This window comes from Wolffia australiana, chromosome 3, assembly GCF_029677425.1.
Source record: "Wolffia australiana isolate 7733 chromosome 3, ASM2967742v1".
Lineage (NCBI taxonomy): Eukaryota > Viridiplantae > Streptophyta > Magnoliopsida > Alismatales > Araceae > Wolffia > Wolffia australiana.
The window spans coordinates 3,729,294-3,744,760 of NC_135837.1; positions in this window are offsets into that span (position 1 = coordinate 3,729,294).

Below are 15,467 nucleotides of genomic sequence, written 5' to 3' on the forward strand. Positions count from 1 at the left end.
AATATATTGTATTAATGAACATGTAAAGAGATATGTAATATGTGATTCACTTGTCGGCCACATATATTTCCATCAATGGGTTCAAGGAGGCTCCACATTACTGGTTTACAAAGCTTGACTTTTATCTTATCTCCCTCGCTTCATGCCAGAGCTCAAGCGCACATGCTATCATCATGAGGATAAGAGAGGACTCCAAACTTCTTGTGGTGGTGTATTTAGACAATGTCATAGATGTTGGAGGAATGAAATTACATACTAAACAACTCCATAACGAACTGGTGCTTTTGAGATGACTGACCTAAGCTTTATTGTATCCTATAAATGAATGCACGTCACTAAAATGATAACTCAACTCAAGTGGAGTCAGAGAGCACATGCGCTTATAATTCTTGAAGAGGGTGACATATTCAAGTTTAATACTGTCCAAAACCCCTTGGGGCAAAGGGAAAAAGTTTCCTTGAGATGAGCCATTCAACTCTATTGACTTAAGATGTATGCTTGATTCACTAGAATATTGATCCCTACGGTTGACTATGTACACTATACTAACAGATTAAACATGTACATGGAGAGGACACTCATGGCTTAATTGATGTATATATTTCAAAAAAAAATTGATCCTATGAAGAGGGTTAAGGGCAGAGAAGTTCGTTTGGTAATGTGGCATTCATATTCACCAGAAAGATAATCTTTTTCCCCATATTCATGATGATCGCAATGAGTTTAGACGAGACAGAGATAGTAAATCTGACCTCATGTGACACGTTTCTCTTAATGGTACTCCTTTAAAATAATTTTGTTTGAAAGGTGAAGAGATGGGTAAATAAATAGGATCTCTAGCTCATGAATATTTTGTAGGAAACACATGAAAACTTAAAATCATTTAGAATCCAGAATTTTATTATCATTCTAAAAACATATATATCGATTATCATTTTATTAGAAAATGTGATGGAGCATGCCAGTCCACTCCATCGGCTACATCTTCGGAGTCAAAGTCATCGTCATCGATGACCTCGCTGGCTTGCCTCCCGCCCGATGGGCATGCCAAGCCGTTAGTAAAGACACCCGTTCGTGTCATCATCGTGTCTTTTAGTTTTTAGTGCTTTATTTTTTTGTTGTTGTTGTTTTAAAGGGGGTCCTTGGTATATGGACCCCCTTAATGGACCCCACTTATTGGACCCTCCCTAAGGGCCCATCTTGAACCCCTATATCAAGGAGAAGAGGCTGCCCTAGGTTGGTTAGAGCAGATTATCAACATTTGAAGTTTTGTTCAGAGTTTGGTCTCACCAAAAAGAGAGGGAGACGGAGACGAGAAGAAGGAGAAAGTGGAGAAGAAGGACACCGCCCAGGGCCAGCCATCGCTGTTTCCAGGTCTTCGTCGTGCCACGCATGTTTCTTCCACCCGCCAACTGCCTCGCGTCGTTCGGACCCCGTGTTCCATCACCACGATGTGCAACGCTACCACACTTTGCTGAGCTTCCCATGCATGTCCTGTTCGGTTCTAGAGGCCTAGATCTGGATGAACAAATCAAAACGAAGCGCAGCGGAAGACTCTTTGCGAATCGAACGGCATCAACAAAAACATTGAAACGACGTATCTTGCACGAATCTCATTCATGATTTCTTCGATCCCGAAGCGAGACGAGTCGAGCTGCTCAAGTGGGCAGCCTCTAGACGTATCCATGTGGTCCTCAGCGCGTCGGATCTCCTCCTTCTTATTGACGAGCCCCTTTCTTTCTCCGTCGGCGTCGTTACGTCGTCCTGATCACATCAGAGATGGAGAGGGGGTGTGGGGAGAGTGGAGAAGAAGGGTAAAGGCCCCTGAAAAATTCTGGCCTGGGTGAATTTCGTTCAGGGCCTTCCCCTATTTATACTAAGTGGGTATTTTTCATAAAAACCCCCAAAACTTAAGTATATCTTCCAACGTCCAAAAGACCATTTGCGTGTGACCCTCTAGGCCCATGTATCAGTCTAGTTAACGACTCCAACGGCCCAATAACCTTTATTGGCCTTCCAACTTAATTAACTATATCATCATATAGATTAATTAACATCGGATCGATTTAACCCAATCGATAGGTCGAGACTCCGACACGTGGGGTGCCAAGCTACACGTCGTGTCCTAGAAGATACAAAGGAGTGTGTATCGACTCACTCATGGAACCTGTTCATCATCAGTTACCGTGTATGTATAATCCCTCATCCACTTGATGCTCCTTGGACGACTTAGGGTATGGTCAACTGTCAAACCCTAATCGGTCATCCGAGTTAGTACTGATACATTCGGAAATCATCGGAGAACTCTTCTCCGATATTTCACTACCTTGGCCAAGGACTTCGTTGCATCGTCTTCCTTGAGCTGTCACCTCTTATACCGAGGGTGGACGATCCCATCTTGACCACTCAATCGCCTTTGTGTACTTCTTGATGCACCCGAACTAAGACCGTTTAGAATCCCATGATTAGAGACTCGTTGGCCATAGCCAAAGTACAACTATCCGTCCACAAGACGTCTTTGGTATCTCAGGTCTAAGGACCACTTACACAACCATGATGTGAATCTACCTGATTGACAGTTCGGTATAATACCATTCAGGGATTCGTACGGATCAATTCAGTGAACTCTTTCACTAAAGAGCACCCACTATCTATCCTTAGTGTCGCCACACTAATGGCTACGGGACCGGCTATACTCATCATATGAGTGAGGCTAGATAGTGCTATTCTATCCGGATACTTCGATGTCCTTCTCGTGTATCCTTTGAATAGGAATGTTTAGAACACATGCTTAAAGACGAGTGATCTCCGTATTATGATCTCATCATAATTCACTAAGTCCGATCATGTATTCATGGACTTCATTATACGCATCACACGTGCACTATAATGAATATGTTCAATTAATGAATATGGAATGAGATGTGGAATGTGTGATTGGCTTGCCGGCCACATATATTTCCATTATGTCCCGCAACCCCAAAGTGACTCCTAGAGCGGTCAATAGTCCTCGTGTGAACCTGCTAAGCAGAAATCATTGATCTGCTCTCCCACGGGCTCGTTGGCTGGATTCTTCCCGTGTGAGCTCCTCTACTAGTGGTCAACGTGGGTTGTAGTCGCACTGAATTGCAGAGTCGAGGTCGTGTAGTGAAAACTTTGAGACTAGCCAAGTGACTGACGTACGCGCACATCTTGTGTGCACCAACATGCCAGCATGACCCATGACACTACTCCCCGTAGTGCCGCTAGTGACAGCGAACAACTGTGCCATAAACACTCTGTCGTGCCCAACGAAGCCCAGCCAGTGCACTCTCTGTGAACTAGACCGGGTGTGCCAATGACAGCTGGCTACTATCGCTCGACTATTGCGTACAACCGACACCTCCTCGAGCCGCCGTCCGGCCCAATACGCTGTGCACTATGTTGACCATCTGTAACGCCCCTTTGTGCCTCGCTCATGGGGCCGGTGCTGTTTTTTCGCCGCTCTAGCCTCACAGTTGGGTCGTCAATCTGCTGCACAACTGTGCCTGGTTCTGCCTCATTACGGCTCATCAGTGCCCCCTAGTTGTTTCGCCAGAGAATCATGCCGCCCACAGCCGTTGTTCCTCACTCATCTCCTCCTTGCCTCCATTCTCTGACTACTACTCCAGTACTACGCCTCAACCGCCTATTGAGCTACCCCGTGCCCATCTCCAGACCACTGCACTACACATGCACGTACCAGTTCATGCTAATGAAGACGCTAACTACGAGCGACACCGCCGATGAGGTATTTCATTCCCCTTGCTCGTCAATTATATTATGTCTTTTAGTATATTCTCGGCTGCACTTCACCACGCATGGGTTAGATTAGGTGACAGATAATATCTTGAAGACTACGACACGAGTGAATTTCTTAGGTAAGAGTTGAGCCCATCTGTTACGTGCAAGCACTAACAGAAATGTTATGTTCGATGTCGTATTCGTTGTCATCGCTGCGACGAGGTTCAAAAGGTCACCCTCACCATCACCGATCGCCCTCACCCCGGAGCTCGAAGCTCAATGAAACCCCACAAGTTGGGGCTAGGATTCATCGCATCATGTAGGCACATATCCTTAGGGATTTACCCGTCAGACAATGTCATTAAAAACGTCCGACATCATCTTGATATTAGAGCATCGTCTCAATACCCATCTGGACGACGTCACTGACCACCTCCAACATCAAAATGTCTTTTAGAAAAGAATGAGAAACTTGAGCATGTGATATTACATCTTAAGTTGGCTGATATTTTCACTGAATCTTATGTGTCAAGATTGTTATGTGTGTGGGGTCTAGGATCAAACACCCTCACGACATCCAAGACATGTTTTAGAAGAAGCTTGTGTGGTGTATGCATACCACAAGCTTCCCGTTGGAGAGTTTCATCGCGGCCAAGTACGACGAGTGGGCTCATAAAGAGTCACATATTCGAGGCCACAAAAGATAGCGGTCTTGGCAAAGACATTGGCTAGTGATATCCATTGTCACATGTTGGCATGTAGGTGATGGAGGCAAATCACGTAATTATTTTTTTTTGTCGTCGTTGTAATTTTAATTTGCCTACAATCAAATAAATTTAAAAAGTAGAAACTTACTCAAATGTATAGTTGGAGTAAGGTCGTCTCCACAGGGACTGGCCTTTAGGTTTAGATGTGATAATCGAGTTATTAGTTATTAAAATATAGTAATATTAAGATAAGAAGAATAAGAAGCAATAATTAACAAAAAGTATAGGCAATATTAGTTTAATAAGATAAGTAGAGAAGATAAAATATCTAGATCGTATATATATGTACTAGAGATATTGAGAATAATAAGGGAGTAAGGAACTAGATATTATATTTAAGAAGGTTAAGAACCTAGCTAGTGCAAAGATGGGTAAGTATTCATAAAACCACTTAGTTTAATGAGAGAGAATAATAAGGAGTTAGAAGGAATGTGTACTTCTCTAAGTAATTATAAGTATAGAGAGAGTACTAAGTAATTATTTAACTATAATATACTAAGTAAGAGGAATAGAGAGATATTGACAAGGGGTAAGGAGGTCTTAATAGGACTTAATAGACCTCTAAGTTTAGAATACTCCTCAGAATTAGTTTAGGTTTCTTATATATATATATATTTTTATGTGATTTATGTATTCTGTATAGTATTTTAAGGGTCGAATTAAAGAAATATGGGTCAATTTAGGAGGTAGTGGGTCGATTTAGTCGAACACCCAAGAGGTGTTCGACCAAATGCCCGTAATGGGGCAGAAGAAGAGATCTATAGTGTGGTATTTAATTAATTGTAAGTTTATATAGAGAGAGAGATTTTATAAAGGGAAGAGGGTGTTTCTGTCGAACGCCCGTAAGGTGTTCGACATAATGCCCGATAGATTTTGAGTAATCAGGAAGAGAAAAGGGTTGATTCTGTCGAACGCCCGTGAGGTGTTCGACAGAATGCCCAGAAGAAGACGGTATATATTTTTAATGTTTTATAAGGTTGAGTGGGGTAGAACTTAGTTAAATCGAAGAATATTGATCGAACACACTAGGTGTTCGATGAAATGCCACAACGAAATCTGTGAATCAAAATCGATTGAAATTGCACTATATGGTGAAATATTTTGTGAAAATTTCCGCTAAGATCAAAACAGATGTATGTGGGATAATCTGCGATGATCAGATCTCACCAAAGGCCCTGATTTGGAGATCAGGAGTGGCGACGCCGATCGCCACCGCCGAGCTGTCGTTTAGTCATTCTCCTGCTCTACTCCTCCGTTCGGGTGCGACTCGACGATGCTCGCCGCCAATTTGACGGAGGCAAATTGCATAATTAACTTTAATCATCGTTGTAATTTTAATTTTCCCACAATCAAGTAAAATTTATAAAAAGTAGAAACTTTCTCAAATGTATAGTTGGAGTAAGGTCGTCTCCACAGGGACTGGCCTTTAGGTTTAGATTTGATAATCGAGTTATTAGTTATTAAAATATAGCAATAATACCAAGGATAACAAGTATAAGATGAATTAAGTAATAAGTGGATAAAATATTACTTTAATAAGATATGTATAGAAGAGAAAGATGTCTAAGATTGCATATATGTACTAGAGGTACTAAGAATAATAAAGAAATAAAGAGGCTAGATATTATATTTAAGAAGGATAGGATTATAGCTAGTGAAAAGATAGTTATTTTTAAGCATTAGTATCAAGATATATATTCATAAAGAATAAAAGAGCTAGAGTAGTATTTTTTTATACTAAAAAGATAGGTAAAGAGAAGTAGTAAGAAGTTAAGAGGGAGTAGCGGAATTTAATATTTATGTAGGTATACTATTTATTCTATAGTTTGAATAAAAGTTAGAATAGGTTATACCTATTCTAGCCGTTGTTTTTTTTGGTTATATATTCTTTTTTATATAGTTTTTATAGAGTATAGTATGGGTTATTTAGTCGAACACCTTAGAGGTGTTCGACCAAATGTCTTGGTCTGGGTCGAGAGAGGATTATATATGTAGTTATGTAAAGTTTATATGATTTTTCTAAGTTTTATGTAGTTTAAGTAGGGGAAAAAATCGAAGATAGGAGGGCTTTTCGTCCAACGACCCGCTGGTGTTCGACAAAATGCCCGAATGACGGTTGCTAATGGGATAGGTGTAGATTTTTCAATTTTTATAAGGTGAACTTAAGCAAGTCAAATATATTTATTGATCACGCTAGGTGTTCGATGAAATTCCCCAACAAAATCTGTGTATCAAAATCAATCGCAAATGCACTATACGGTGAAATGTTTGATAAAACTTTCCCCTAGGCTCAAAATGGATGAATAAGGGATCTATCTACTAAGATTAGATCTTACCGAATGCCCTGATTTGGAGAACAGGGATAGCGGCGTCGGCCGCCATCGTGGAGCTTCTGTTTAGCTGTTCACCTACTCTCCTCCTCCGTCCGGGTTCGACTTGATGAAGAACTAACCTCTGAGACCTTCTCGAGAGTCCTTTGAGCCTTTAGAGGCGTGTCATGGCACATCGCTAGCTACTAGGTCACCTACGAGAGTCCTCCGCCGTCCCGTCTTTTCTTGGGGCCGGAGATGCTCAAATTGGGGCTCTCCATCCCCTTTTAATGGCTTGGGAGGGATGACTTAAGCCGTCTGATGGAGGGGGACGGACTTGGGAGTCTTCTCCCACCGTTGGATTGCTAAATGGTCCTTTTGGTGGGCTGAAAACAGCCTCTAGCCGGTGGCGTCGACGGCCAGGGGCGCGGGTGGACCAAAATACCCCTGGCCGTTGGAGATTATTCATCGAAATCTGCTGCCACGTCAATGAGCCCGGTCAGCCGCACTGTTAGCTGCGCTTCTTCTGATTCATTCGTCGAGGGGTCCCATAGCAGCGTGAGCTTGAAAAAAAGAAATAGAAATATGTTAAATAGACGGGTAGATCTCTGCCGTCTGATCTTCTTTAAAAAGATCAAACGGCTATGATCATATCCGTTTTTTAAATAAGCCCGAAAAGAGCTGGGCTTCATTCCAGATTGGCTCGAAGCTCGGTTCATTTTTTTCTTCTTATTTTCTTAAGGTCGCGGCCTGTTGGGCCGCGATTGTATTCTCTCTATGGCCCGGCCCGATGCGGACAAAATAAACATGGGATTTGCATCCTATATTGGAAATTTCATGAATAAAGTGTACTATATAATATGTGGCAATTTACTACTAGTGAAATCAAAACACATACCTCTGTAACGCGACCTTAACATCTCCTGTTCTGGGCATGATTTGGGCCTGCTCTCTTGGGCTCCTTGTGCATGGGCTTCGCCGACCTTAGCTTGAGCACTCCGCGCTCGCTGGCCTGGCTGTTGGCTTGAAGCCTGATGCTTGGAATGCCCCTTAGCCATCCCAATACAATCCCCCTTTTTATCTTTAATTATTATTATTATTTTTCTTTCTTCAAATTCAATACAGATTATTTCCCTTCAATTTCATATACAAGATACTAAATAGAACATGATAAAATTAAATAGGTATTAAATGTATATTTCAAAAACATATATTAAAATTTTATAACATGCGTAAAATGAAATTAAAATGCATCATTTTTATCATTTGCTCTATTAAGTGCATGACATGCGATATTTCATAAAATAGGGTAAACTACACATGAACTGATCCCAAAATGCCCTTAAAATATGTATAATTACATGGCTCATTTTAGACTTATCAGTAGATCAATGCACAATTAGCGCGTGGTACGATACATGACTCCCCGACGTGCCCCTAGCCCGCCACGCCCACTTTGTACCACATATAATGTGATTGACTATGCCATAGCTGCTCACGAGCAACACATACCATTTATGGGAGCATCATGGCCTCCCACTCGATACGCTACTACATGCTCTGAATAATATTATAGGAACCTCTAGCGATCGCCCCATTTGGATGCTGACACTTGACAGGTCCTTCTCCTAGTGGTCCTCTTGGGACCATTTTCACAATAGATCCCCTACACAGATCTGGGGTCGCCGCATCTGGCATCCATCTATTCTCACTCATGTATCATGTTTCCTTTGGAGAGTCATGCATGATGGCCTCTCGACCGATGATCGAGTGACCCGTATCGGTCACTCACTCAGCTCGTGTTGCCATTGCTGCCCCACTTCTTCCCAGGTTGAGACTATGGAACACCTTTTCTTCTATAGTGTGATTGCTCTAGACTGTTGGTACCAATTTACACATCATTGGCTCCCACTACTTAGCAATTGTGCTTCCCTATCACCATTAAAGTGTTTTGGCAAGATGTTTATCTCGCCCACATGCTCTAAGCGGAGCCCCTACCTACACATCAGCATAGCTTACTTATTTTGGGAGATATGGAAAGGGAAAAATTCTTCTCATTTTGTAGAAACCCCCATGCATGCGTTGGATATCATGCAACAAGTCAAGCAATGGATATAGGGCACCCATCATCTCCTACCACCCCTTGCATGTAGTTCTGGCCTTATATGTGATATTCTTTGCACTTGGGGCATTCTGGTGACTCTAATCCCCATCACCACTTGGCTACACATTGTTTATTGGCAGCTGTCGCCAATAGGCATTCTCAAGCTGAATGTGGATGGTGCGGCCAAAGGGAACCCAGGACTGGCTAGAGGAGGCAGTATTCTCTGAGATCATACAAGGAGTATTCTTTTTGTTTTCTCATCTTTTTACGGCATACAAACTAGCACAATTGTCGAGGATATGGTGATACATGATGGCTTGCTCCTCTACGACGAGCAAAACCTTTGCAATATCATCATAGAATCAGACTCACAGGTGTTAATTGATATGCTTCGTGCAGGTACATGCTCCTAGTGGCGCCGATAGAGTGTGTGGCAGGACATCATGCAGTGTCGTCCCCACTTGACTAGTGTTTGCCACCAACTGCACAAGGGAAACCAGTCCATATTATTAATGAAAATAGCTTTCTACATCATTATACTTTATAAGAAATCTCTGATCTTTATGTTTGAAGATAAATCAATATTTCATCAAATTATATATATCCACATATATCTAGGGTTTTATTATAATTTTAAATATTTTTTCCAGCTTTCATTTCACCGTGCCACTTATTGCTGTTCAATTTACTCAAGTGGGAAACATTTTTGTTACTAAGGATTAGTGCAGCTAATCATTGGAAATAATCGCCGTAATAACATAGCCATTGATGAAAAACAGGAGATTAAAAAATATGTTGATGTGGCCATTATAACATACCCTATGCAACCCTAGGCACCAAATACATATAAATTACTTTAATGTTTATTACTTTGTGCATTGAAAATGTCAACCCCATATCCATTTATGGAGCATGGTCTAGCAAGCAAAGATTTTCAAAATGATAAACTATCGGGCACCTATTATGATAACAAATATTATAGTCAATGAGACACTTATGCTGAGACAGAAAGATTATTTATATCAAACAAAATAGTTTGGAAAGCTTGAAATTGAAACCATATCATTTTATCAAATATACAAATGCTCCAACTGAAAATTTGAGGGCATCTTTTTCTCTCTACCCTTTATCCATCCATCCCCTCTAGTATATAAGTACAGATGCTGTAAAATTCATCTTTGAAGTTGCTTCCTACTTTTTTGGGCCTTGTGGAAGCAATTGAACAAGATATCCATGAAGGTGTTTTTTATTTTTCCTGGATGATTAAATACAAGAAATAGAGAAAAAAAAGGACCTCTCTTCTCACTCCAAACTTCTGTAGTTATGGCATAACAGAAGAATCTAAGCTTTTGCCTTACATTATTTACCTCTTCACCAACTATTGTCTAGATTAGATCCATTAGCTGCTTCCATGAAATTACTTTTCTTCATGATCCTGCCATTGCTAAACTCAAATAATTATATAAAATTTATATACACCTACTCACCTCATCATCATCACTCCACTCGACCTATTTAACATTTCTTATCTTCATCATTGTCTTTGGCCTTTGAGTTTCCATAGTGATAGTCATCGAATCTCTACAAATATTATCCATCACATACCTACCTCAGCAATACCCTCATACATAAACTCATATGTTACTCAAACTCATAATCACTGACGAAGGCAAATCACATGTGTTTTTGATTGGCATTGTAGATTTAATTTGCCAAATAGGATAATATTTGTAGTTATTTAAACTCACTCAAATATATGTATAGTAGGAGTGAGGTCACCTCCACAGGGATTGGGTTTTAAATGTGAATCTATCATTGAGCTAGGGTTAGGGGAAATAAGATGATAATAAATATAAGAAGAGAAACTATTTATAATTGATAATAATGATAATGAAGATAGTGAAAGGATGAAGGATAATTAATTAGTAACTAGGACTACATTGTAAGACTTAGAGAGAAACAAATAAGGTAATAATTATATTATTTACCATATATATTACCTTATATTGTAAGGTGTTTATATTATTTTTTAGATTTAATAATTTTATGGATGTTAGAGAAAGTGAGTAAGTGAGAATGTGATTTACCTAAATTCCTAATTATTAAGGATGTAGACAGGGAGGAAAATTATGCTTAGATTTTTTATTAAGATATAAGTTAAATTTTAGATAAAAGAGAGATAGAGTAGTGAGGAGTTTGAAGAACTGTGTAGCTAGGGAAAAGGGAGTAATGTTTTAATAATATGTAAGAGGAAAAAGAATGAAGAAGAGAGAGATAAGAATTATGACAGATACGGCGAATAAGGGATTATTTAGTGATAAATAGATTAATGGAGGGCAGAAAGATGTGTGTGTGTGTGTGTAAATATACCTATGGTAAGAATTTGAGTAAGGAAGATGCAGAGATAATATAATTTATTTAGTTTTAAAGGATTTAAATTAATTTGTTTGAAAGACACATGTTTGAAGGAGATAGATGAAGAAGAATACTTATACGTGAGAAGGATCTTCTACTGCCCCCAAACGAAGGGCCGTATACCCCGTTTTAAGACCTTTGGATGACCAAGGGTAGAGAGAGGCAGATCTGCCCCTAGCAGTTTGATTTTCTTCATAAATGGTCCAATGGCTCCGATTAAATTGCTGCCATGTACCTCAGTAATTGTGATGCACCCTTCTTGCCACACCAAGCATCCTTGTCAACATGCCCCATCAGCAATTTCTTTGATGATTTGTCATTATGTGGCCTGGCGTCATTGTCATTTTCCGCAGCTAATCAGGGGCCTAGAAAGTAAGAAAGATTGTTAAAAATATGTGCTTTAAACCTCGCCATCTTATCTTCCTCAAGAAGACTGATACAACCAAGATTATGTTCCCTGTTATAATATGGGTTTCAAGATGGTTTTGCTTGAAGCCTGGTCATGCTTCCTTTCTGTTTCTCTTAAGATTGTCGCCTGTCCGGCTGTGATCCATTTCGAATATTCTCAGCCCAGCCCATGAAAATGTGAAAGAAATCAATTGGATTGATATCACGTATTGAAGATATTAATAATAGCGATTGTTATATTAATTTTGCATGCGATATCAATGAAATAAATGAATTTTCCCTTGTGTGCGTGTGCAGGTTATGTTGTGTGCGTGCTTGGCCCCAATGTGGGCTGCCATTCAGGGGCTCTTTATAGGCGTTCTATGATCTTATTAGTATTCCCCTTTTGTCGAGCAGTACTACTTGGGTGTCGGTGTTCACCAGCTATGGAGGGGGCTTCACTGCTCAATGCTTACCTGCCTGTGGCTGGCTTGTGCACTACTATGCCGAGCTATATCCCTTAGCCTCTATAACCTTTTTGGGTTCATCAACAACCACTTAACAAATTTTCAATCAGTAACCCTCCGGTCCCTATGGAGATGATACTTACTCATCATTTACTATCCAAATTTCAGTGAGTAAATATTTTATAAATATCATTAACTAATGACTACAATTTGAATTTTATCACACATGATGACTCAGGCCAAACTTCTTTTTAAAATGAATGAGAAAATTATAAGAACTCTGGACTCTGAGTCTCAATGGCAATGAAGATAACCTAAACTTTTACTTCTAATCATGGTATCCACCCAATTCATACCCATGTCAGTAGCAAATATGGAAGGATTATGTTGGCCATTTCTAAGGGAATGAAATCCCATGACTGGGTGATGCACATACATCTTGATAATTGACCGCACCTTGATAGCATGAAATTTATTGCATTATTTTCATACACGTTGCATTTTCATTTGTTCTCAAATTATTGTTAATTCCATGTTATCAGATTAAAAATACAATGAATTCGTCTTTAGTATTTAGAACATCAAATTAAATCAATAAAACTATGCTTCAATTATTTTTTTGCCAAATGTTTTGGATTTTCTCCAGCATTATTAGTCATTTAAGTATGAAATGAGAAATTTATGATTTATTTTCCCGAGCTCTATTTTAATAGTTTTCATTTATTATTTAAACTAACCCCACTTGAATCTTTAGATTCAAGTAGATTTCTTGCATCTTCTTGGAGTTTTATTTGAAAAACAGGACTTAGGTAAATATAATAAGGAATTTGAGATGCAAATGGGAGGAAAGTATAAACCTAAGCCACCTAATAGATAATAAAAAGAGACCCAATATACAAGAAGGTCACTCTAGAACCCCATTCAAATCTCCTTAAGAACCAGGTCAACTAAAGGCAACAACTGTGCAACTAACCCACAATTTGAATTCGAAACGTCTATTTTCAAATCTGGGAAGGAAGGAATGTAATCCAGGCTGGAGGTCAGCTACTCCTAGCCCTCCAAATCCTTGGAATTAAATCCACTGGATGGGAGAGTTAGGGAACTTCTATTTAATATATTCTCCCTTTTTTTGTATCTCATATTGTATTTATGGTCCCAACTTGTTGTTGGAGGCCTAGTGCATCAGATTTCATTGATCCATTGTTTTTCCTAGAAGAGTGTGGGAGAGAGAGTTCCATGGTGACCAAGATTCTTGGATAGACAACACCACTTGACCCCAGGGGAAGTGACAAGGGTCATGTGATCTCCTAGATATTTGATTTGAATTTTCTCACTAGTTTAGGAAAATAGTCTAGAGGATAGCCTAGACGTCAAGCTTTCCAATGCATCAAACAGCACTAAACAATTCTTCTTGTAGCAAAATTTAAATTTTTTACGCTACTCGTTTCTTGCTGTGATTTCACCACTAGAATGACAGCCTAAAGTTCTCTTTGCCTTAAAATTACTATCTTGCACTAAACAAAAACAAAAAAATCTTAAACATCATAATAAAAATCCTTCATTTGCTTGAGTTTCAATTTAAAAAATAGTTTAAAAAATCCTTAAAATATAAAATCACTAAAATGATTATTTTAAAATATAATTTAATTACTATTTACTCTCTCATTACCTTCTTCTTGTGGATTCGACTCCTACGTACCCTATTCAAAGTATGGAAAATTGTATACATGTTATTGCATAAATTAGACCCTTACAACGATTATTTAGCCCAAATTTAGGTTTATCAAGTATATTCTATTTAATTTTCTTCATTTTTACTAATGTTTCATATTTTTATTGAAATTAGTGAGTGGATGACATGAAGAAAATGACTCCAAAACTTCTCTCGATTGCCTGTGCAGTCGTAAATCTCCAATTTCATAAACTATTTTGGCATTTTGAACTTTTTGAAAGAATAGAAGGAATTTCAGCAACTTGTATAAATTTATTACAAACAACAACAATAACTATACTAGTTAATTATAGTGGAAGTAAGCTTATCATACCTTCGTCAATGTGAGAACACACATTAACTTTTGGATTAAAAATTGAAAAGTTAATTCTTAGAATCTATTCTGTCTTCCACTTGACATTTCCTCTTCATCTTTATCAGCAATGACTGTGCCAAATCTGCTGATGACTTTCATGTGTGAATACAGGCACAGAATCATATGGTTTCTCTTTACTGAATTTTAATAAGTTAAATTAGAAAATATTTTAAATCTAATTATAATGACTGTCTATAAAAGGAGCATGTTCTGGTAGATTCACATAGAGAACAGAAAAGACAATTTACCATGTGGGATAAATTAGAGAAAGGAAATAAATATATTCATCAGAGCAAAGTCCTGCACTTTTAGACTGAAGTGGCTAAAGCATAACAAAGAAACTTTAAAATGAGACATGTCAAATAAATTGTACGGCCATGGTAGAAGCAACTCATGCAACTTATGGAAGAGTAGTTCTCTCCATTGTTCAATCTAAAACCATAACTTCTACTGGTAGCCTTTATAAAATCAAGCAGGGTTGTTTTGTGTCGGAAAATGATGTCAGATTGAAAACCCAACAACAAAGAAGCCAATATTGTTGTTGTCAGAAGAAGTTTTACTTTCTGTATTAATCACATAAGCTTAACCTTAGCCTTTAGAAGTTCCCTTATTAAAGATATATCACTGGTAGGATCGTGTAAACTACTTCTTAGAAAACATCCCAGTAAGAATAAATGATTGATAATATTTATGTGGTGATATATTTATGACCTAGTTTTTTCAATTGATTAAAGCAGCTTTAGTATGATTTTTCAATTTTAAAGACTTTTACGTTTTTCAAAATTTTGAACATTAGATTGATTATTAAGAATTTATTTTACAAGTTTGAGAATGTTTTTGTTGGAGTGCCTATGAATGAATAATTATTCTGGATTTATTATAGTTATAAAATATTTTTTTGCAACTCATTCATCTGAAAAACTGCTTTGAAGTCTGAATGTTGTTTCATATGTTGTTAAAACATAAGATGCATGTGAATCAGTTTGATGGAACTAAATGGAGTAATTCCTTGTGCCGCCTATAATTTTGCCCATTATTTGACCAATAATCACCAGTAACAGCAATCACAAGGCATGATTTTGGCATCACAAATCACAATGTTTTAACACTGAGACATTAAATGATTTATTTTGCTTCATAGGTACAGGTAACTTATGAAAAAAACCATT